Below are 7,408 nucleotides of genomic sequence, written 5' to 3'. Positions count from 1 at the left end.
GTATGGAAAATTTGGAACAACTTCTTCAGAAAGTGCAAAGTTGTCTTGAGGGTTTGTTTTTGCCACAACCTGACTGCAAAAAAAAAAATAAAAATTGCTCTGAGATTTGAATGTTTTGAATGCTGGCCAGACTCTTTCTTGTTTTGTTTTCTTGGCAAAACTGCTGTTCTTTTCAGAAGACATAACACATTGCCACTTGTGAAATTCGCCTGAGGGGCATGACAGGGCTCTGTGTGAGAGCTCTGCTCTCTCTGACTGCTGCTACACAGCAAATTGCAAATATTAACTGGCATTAGGAACAACAGGATAGAAATTTTGTCATAATACAAAGAGATTCTTAGGTTTTTTTAAGGACCAGAATGGTAATAATCTGGCTGGCAATACACACAGAACTAAATCTGACATTTCTTCCCTGCATTCATTACATCAGCTAGAAAGATTATGGCTCACTCTGGTCTGCATTCATTACATCAGCTAGAAAGATTATGGCTCACTCTGGTGCATACTGCGCTCACAGTGTGGAATCAAAGGCAATGGTGGCACATGTAGAAGGACCATAAAAGAAAAGGCTCCCAAGGAAAAGAACATTTTTTGCTGTGGGGAACTGACCTTGACTTGTAGGGGGAGACAGCATGGATGAATGAAGGTAATGTAGAATGTAATCTTATCCCCCAATGAGCTGCAGCTGGACCCTATTACTAACGATTAGGAGCAGCCTGATCTTAACAGGCCACACCTGTAGCCAATTAGAGCAGTGGCATAAAAGAGTGGATTGGTGGAATCTGGAATCAGATGGCTGCTGGAAGGACCAGGAGCAGTCGGTGCTTAGAGGAGGTGTCTGTGAGAAACATCAAAGAGGTATGAAACTCTGGTGCTACAGAATCCTTGCACCGTAATGATAAGAGAGCTTTGAATATACAAGACAACATTGACATGCTGCTGTTCCCACCCAGCTGCTCCCCCATGACTTCTCCTTAGCAGGACAGGCAGGCAAAGAAAGCCAAAAAAATCTTATGGGTCAAAATAAATACAAGGAGATCACTGACCAATTATGATCATGGTCAAAACAGATTTGGGAAAATTTAACCAAATTTAACTAAAACCCTAGCTCTGATACCTGCCTTCTCCTCTTATCTTGGTGTTGTCTTTTAAATGTTTTTTTCCTTTTTCTCTCCATTCCTGGGCGCAGTTTTTGCAGGAGGAAGCAACTGGGAGTGGCTGCCACTGTCTGTGTCCTTGCCAAGGCTGTCCCTGGCATTTCTGCCCAAATCTCTCCTCACCCCACACCTCTCCTGCTGCCAAAACCTTGCCACCTACACCCAGCACTTTTGCTTTCTTGATCTCTTGTAAATATTGCAAAGATATAATTAACATTCTCAGTAAAGCAGAGTATTCTCATTTGTTCCCACATTGTATTTGCAGATACACATTTTAACTTTTTTATAATTTTCTTGCAAAAACCCCACAAATTATGGAAATAGAAGCTCCTAGACCTTTTCAAAGGATTCTAAGAAAAGGAGCGTGTCTGCCAAAATGACTCAAAAGACTCAGATTCCCAGGTGTAGTGTAAACTTTTGAAAATGTTTACAGATACTGACAGTTATCCAATCTTGGATAAGTGTCTAATCCTTCTGTGGAACAGCTTGTCCTAGTTTTCATTATTTCTGCCATAGGAAGGTAAATTGCATGCAAGATTCATCATTTCCTCCTGCTGTCTAAAATTACTGTCTTTGAAAAATAATCTATGGAAATTACTTTCTACTCACAGCCACCCTTAAACCTGTTCAGGTTGAAAGCAGTCCAGTAAAACAGCAGCTAAAAAAGGGATAAATGTTTTTTTTTTTTCCTTTACGAAGGTAAATGCCTTTCCCAATGCAGTTACCTGGACCACCAGAAGTGCCATTCCAGTGGCAATACCAGCCAGGAGTGATGCCAGAAGGTGGGAAAATGAGGGAGAAGAAAGAATTTTTGTCTCTCTGATGCTGGAGCTTTATGAACTGAGTGCAGATTGAATTCTCTCTGCTTTCCTAGGGCTGGATAAATGAGTAATTTAAGGCCAGCAGGAGGAAAGTTCTGTTACATGTCAGTACATGGGACATGGCTGAGCCCTGTCTGATATACTGGAGACAGGGTTCTGGTTTATGGTTTCAAACACTTTCATGCTAGACCTTTGATATTTTTGAAAGAGCCCTCACCTGTTAGCAAGCATCTATTCTTGCCTGGAAATGGACTATTTCCAATTTGGAAGGGGTCATTGCCATGTCCTTCCTAGAAGTCCTTCAAGCCGTCTCTTTGTCCTCTGTTTCCTTGCCTCTTGGAATAAAGGGATGTCTCTGACTTCATTCACCTGTATTTTACACAATGTTTACAATACACAGAGTTTCTTGCATTTCAGTAAGCATTTACACAGCCTTTCTGTCTCTGTGCACCTTGCCTTCACACCCTCCATATGGGCAGCAGGGAAACAGAGAGAGGAAAGAAAATGTCTTGCTCTTCCCTGGTCCACACTTCTGAACTGAGCCAGGGTGCCAGCAGGGAAGCAGAGAAATGCCACTTCATTGTATTCCTCTTGCTTGGATTCCTCCAAAAAGATCTGTTGCAAGGAATAGTAGCAGCTTAATTAAATTATTCAACAATAATGCTATGAAATGTGCTCCAAGGTCCCAAAGCCATCTGTTCCCGGGTCTTCCCAGCTACTGAGGTTGTTATTGTACTGAAATAATTTCTAGATGCTGTTGAGCATCCTTCAAAAATTAGGTTTTTCATTTGTGGATGCTTACATGTCTCAGTGATTGTTCTGACAAGCTGTGCAATAAAAAGATGTCAATTAGCATGAAACACAGACCTCAAATTTATTGCTTTTTAGTGGTCATCCATGCATCTGATGGCTTGAGAATTTTATCTGCCCTTTTATGTAAATCACTGTCCATTGCAGCCCACAGTTCAAGTAATTATGTTCCTGTTTATTAGGTTATTGTCTGAAATGTGATATGTTTTCAATTTCAGAAATGACATATTTTCTGGTTCTGTGTTATAGCTTTTCAGCTGAATGCTCTCAATGATGCCAGTAAATAAAACTTATTTTCCCACAATTAATCCTATAAAGGATTGGAAGAATAAAAGCTGCAAAATGGCCAGTGTTTTTGCAGAAGAATTCATCTCCTTTTCCTTTACTTATGGCAAACAATCAATCTGAATATTTTTTGCCAACTAACTGTATTCAGCAGGTATAAAAATAATTTATTTTGATTGCTTTTGGTTCTTAACTTGCAGAAATGCATATGGTGAGTGCTCACTGTAATTAATATTAGTTACCAAACACACCAATTCACAATAGTAATAGAGGTGCAGTTCTTGTCTATGGTTGAACTACAGTGTCTGTTTTGCACCACCCTAAAGCCAGGAATCACAGTATCTAAAAGATGAATGTGCTATCAGCAGTGCTGGCTCAAAAAGGAGTTTGAAACTTTTTGCTCACATGCTATTTACAGAAAAGAGTATGTGGACTGTTGAAATGTTTTAGTATTCCTGCATTTTTCCATGTTATTTTTGGGAAATGCAGGGATTTATATTTTTGGCAAAATTTTTTGTTGATGATTTTCTGTTTGAGTTTTGAGACTGCATAGACTGTAATTTCTTGTGGTTTGCTTTCTGTTAAACTGATTTTAAAAATATTAAGTGTAAATTGTCATTAACATTCTGTCTCCATCTATGCAATTCTGTAGAGATCTCTGGGAATAGGATTAGTATGAATTAGTTTCGTTGAGGATTCCAAGGCTCAGCTGCTTTAAACAAGATGCTCTTTTGTGTTCTTGCTTGAAGAGACATCTTTTAACACTAAAGTATCACAGTGCTCCATAATAAATAAGGAGTTTTTACATTGAATTTCTTTCAATTTTGCCTAGTACAGATTTCAGAGGTGTGGGTGAATTGCAGTGAGCCCTATTGCCAAGTTATTGTGGCACTGACAGTGAATTTGGAGTTCACATTACATCAGGGAACTTTGGATAAGATAGGGATGAACTTAAGTTTTGGATTTGTTTTATATTGTCTTAGCTTTGTTTTCCTTTTTTGCATTGGATGGTTTTGGTGGGGTTTTTTTTTTTTCTCTTATTGATGGTGTACTCTAGTTATTTTGTGTAAAATAATCTGGTTTTTGTATCACTAGATGGAGAAATAGTCTCTCTGAATTGCAAAGTCAATATTTTTACAACATAAAGTCAGTGAACCAGTCTCTAATAGGTAGTGGTTAAATATGTGATTGAGATAAAGGAATAGCTCAGGGATAAAATTAAAATGTGCCTTAGCTTGGCATGTAATACAGACTTGTTGTAGAAAGTGAGGCCTTCAACAATTTGAGACATTTTGATTGTGTTTACAAAAGAAAACCAAATAGATAACGCACACCTCAAGAATTTCTCAGTTCTCTAAAATATACTTTTTAAGAGTGGCCAAAGTAGGAAGGGATATGACAACAAATATTATCTAAAAACTCATGTTGAATTATATAGTGTCATTTTCTGGTAATCCACACTTACATTGCTAAGTACTGCTTCTTGAGAAGCGATAAATATTACAAGTCTTCAAATGTACACATATAGAATAAAGACTAAATTTTTTTTTTTTCATTCTTTTTCTATCAAATAAATTACAGGCAATGTTTCTATCAATATCAGAAATTATATCAATTTTAGGGGATGTCAGAAGCAGCTAAAATTTAAGAAAATGGAAAATTGTTTTAAGGCAGTTCTTTACCAGCAAGTCTCATGATGATGAGATTATTTGCAATCCAGGGTGAATATAAACTGATATTGTTGGCATATGGAGTACAAGCAGCATGATTATCTTTAGCCAGGGTTTTCAGTCTTTGGTCATGATTTTCATACAAATTTCTCCCAAATAATCTGTATTATTAGTATTTGGAATATGTTCCTAGAGCAAGTTCCTAAAGTCTTGAAAACAGCCTGCAGGTTAGTTTTAAGAAAAAAAATATTATTTTTATGGCATGAAAAAAAAGAAATCCAATCTTTCATAGAAATAAAATATATCATTCCATCTAAGAACTTGATCCAGATCAATTTTTAAGATGAATGTAGAAAGTCTAGATTTACATGCTATTGACAGGTATTTAGGGCTGAAGGAGACTTAAAGTCCTTTTTCTCCCTCTTAAGCAGGACTTAACCCTGTTGTATTTACACAATTTGTTATTGTGAGTTCCACTGGCTGAGCTAATGTAAGCTCACTGTGTGTATCACTGGAGACTGATGACCACCATGGTTAGAACAGTTCTTTAATGTTTAATTTAACATTTTCTGGTGGCAGCTTCCCCAAGGTGGAGCGCAGGGCTTGGGACACCGCATCAGCCCCTCCATGGAAACTTCATCCCTCAGGGATGAACCAGAGACCGCAGAGGCACAGCTAGGCTGAGGAATAAACATTTACCTTCCAAAATCATGAAGCTGTAACATTTCTAACACCATCCCATCAGCTGGACAGTTTGGTCACCCATCAGAAATCTGGCTGGATTTAATGAGCAGGGCCCATTTCAAACACCTGTTAAGCATAAAATGTGGTCATTTTGAGACAACATCAAGTCCTCGATTTCGTCCCATTTTTTTTTGTTGCTTAGCTACCATGGTTTTGTGTGCACTAAAAATATCATATTGGGTGATGGACTAATCTGAGGAATAGCTGTTACAAATTACAAAATTCACTGCAAATGATGGCAAAATTACAAAATGTGGCCACAGTAGGTAGAGAATTGAAAATAGTCATAAAAGATGGAAATTGTTTTTTCGCAGTTATTTCTGAATTCAGGTTTATATTTCCATACCTGGTAGTCTGGTTAAAGAAACTGATGATGATTATCTATCTAATTAATATGATAGCAACACTTCATCTGTGGTTTGCCTGCACCTGCAATTAATATTGGAGTCAAGTTGCTGTGTTCATTCATCACTTAGTTTACAGTGTCTTTCACCTGATATAGTCGAGGGAAAATGTTTACCTGGGAAATTTCATGCTATATTTTTATACTGGCTATCATTGCAATCAATATAATCTATGTATTTAAATAGAATTTAAGTGGCACATCTGCCAGGGATGGGGCAGCCACAACTTTTCTGGACAGAGATCTTGATGGCTTCTTGAAATGTTATGCTGTCCCTCAGGTTAGGAAGACAGAATTGTAAATTGATGGGTGTTTTGGCCAATTCTTGTAGCAATGGAATTTTTACTGTAATTAAAATTTCTCTGTAATTCATAGGAAAGTTCTACTCATGATTTCATAACCTATTTTATTCTCTTCCTTTATTATGTCCCATATTGAAGAAGTACTTTTCAGAACATAATTATCATCTTCATTGTGAAGCCCTCAGTATTAACTGAACAGGTTTTGAGATTATTTTATGCCTTTTTTATGGATGTTGAAACCCTGGACTTCCTTTTTCTGTGTGAGAGAGAGTGGTCATTAATACCCAAACACAGGAATTAACATTTCCATATTAAACAGTGTTCTCAAAGAGAGGATGCCCAACAGCTGCATTTGTCAGACCTTGTTGCTGCTTTGCACAGCACCAGTTGGACTTTTATATCTGTTATTTCAATTTTTTAATATTCCCTCTGTCTTAAGCATAATCAGTTACTTCAGGCTTCCATACTTTTTGCAAAGTCAACTTTCTGACCCAAAAAGGAAAAGTCAATAAACCAAGATCATATACTGGAAAGTTTTGAAGCACATAAAGGTTCATTGAAATGTTGAAGAATATTTAGAAAACTCTATCAGTGTGGGAATTTGGGGCTCCTCTTATCATGGAAACCCTGTATACTTGTAAAGCTGATTTGTACTGTAAAATCTGTCTTTGATAGCAAGCAAAATAACAGCAGACATTTTTTCTTTGCTCAGTCTACAGCATTTGAACCTGCTATTTTCCAACCACTAAGTGACTGTGCTAAAAAATTAAATTATTAAAGACAGAAAATCTTGTGAGGCTTTTGATGTCTCCTTTTTGTCATTGCTGTCCATATTCATGAAACAATCTGAATATTTATTCTCATTCGTGGGTACATCCTTTTTATTTTTATCCTGGTGACTGATCTCAAAAAGCCAAGCATGTGAGATGATAACATGAAAACCAGAATTAAATATTTGTGTTTCACTCTGTGAAGATAAAGACCTTAATCCATTTCCTTGCCAGAATTGAAATGAGAGGATTTGCCCTTGTGTGACCAAGTAATATCCTCATTGACTCCAGGTAACAAATGTTCAGTGTAATCTTGTTTTTCTAGCAAGTCAGGAGATGTAAAAAATGTTAATGCCACGCAAGATTAGGCATGAAGTTTCCAAATCAGCCCAGAATTGATGGCGATGTGCAGCATCTGGATCAGAATTCCTTTGAATGCTCTGTAG

The 7,408-nt window shown here is 37.3% G+C and overlaps 1 long non-coding RNA gene across 1 annotated transcript; it reads left to right on the top strand.

Moving 5' to 3' along the window:
* Window positions 1-801: 801 nt before the first annotated feature.
* LOC132077106 (uncharacterized) lies at window positions 802-6,980 on the top strand. Its single transcript, XR_009418997.1, has 2 exons — window positions 802-858; window positions 5,323-6,980. It is a non-coding gene; the product is annotated as an uncharacterized LOC132077106 (long non-coding RNA).
* The last annotated feature ends 428 nt before the right edge of the window (window positions 6,981-7,408 follow it).

This window comes from Ammospiza nelsoni, chromosome 9, assembly GCF_027579445.1.
Source record: "Ammospiza nelsoni isolate bAmmNel1 chromosome 9, bAmmNel1.pri, whole genome shotgun sequence".
Classification (NCBI taxonomy): Eukaryota; Metazoa; Chordata; class Aves; order Passeriformes; family Passerellidae; genus Ammospiza; species Ammospiza nelsoni.
This window is presented reverse-complemented; position numbering and strand designations above follow the sequence as displayed.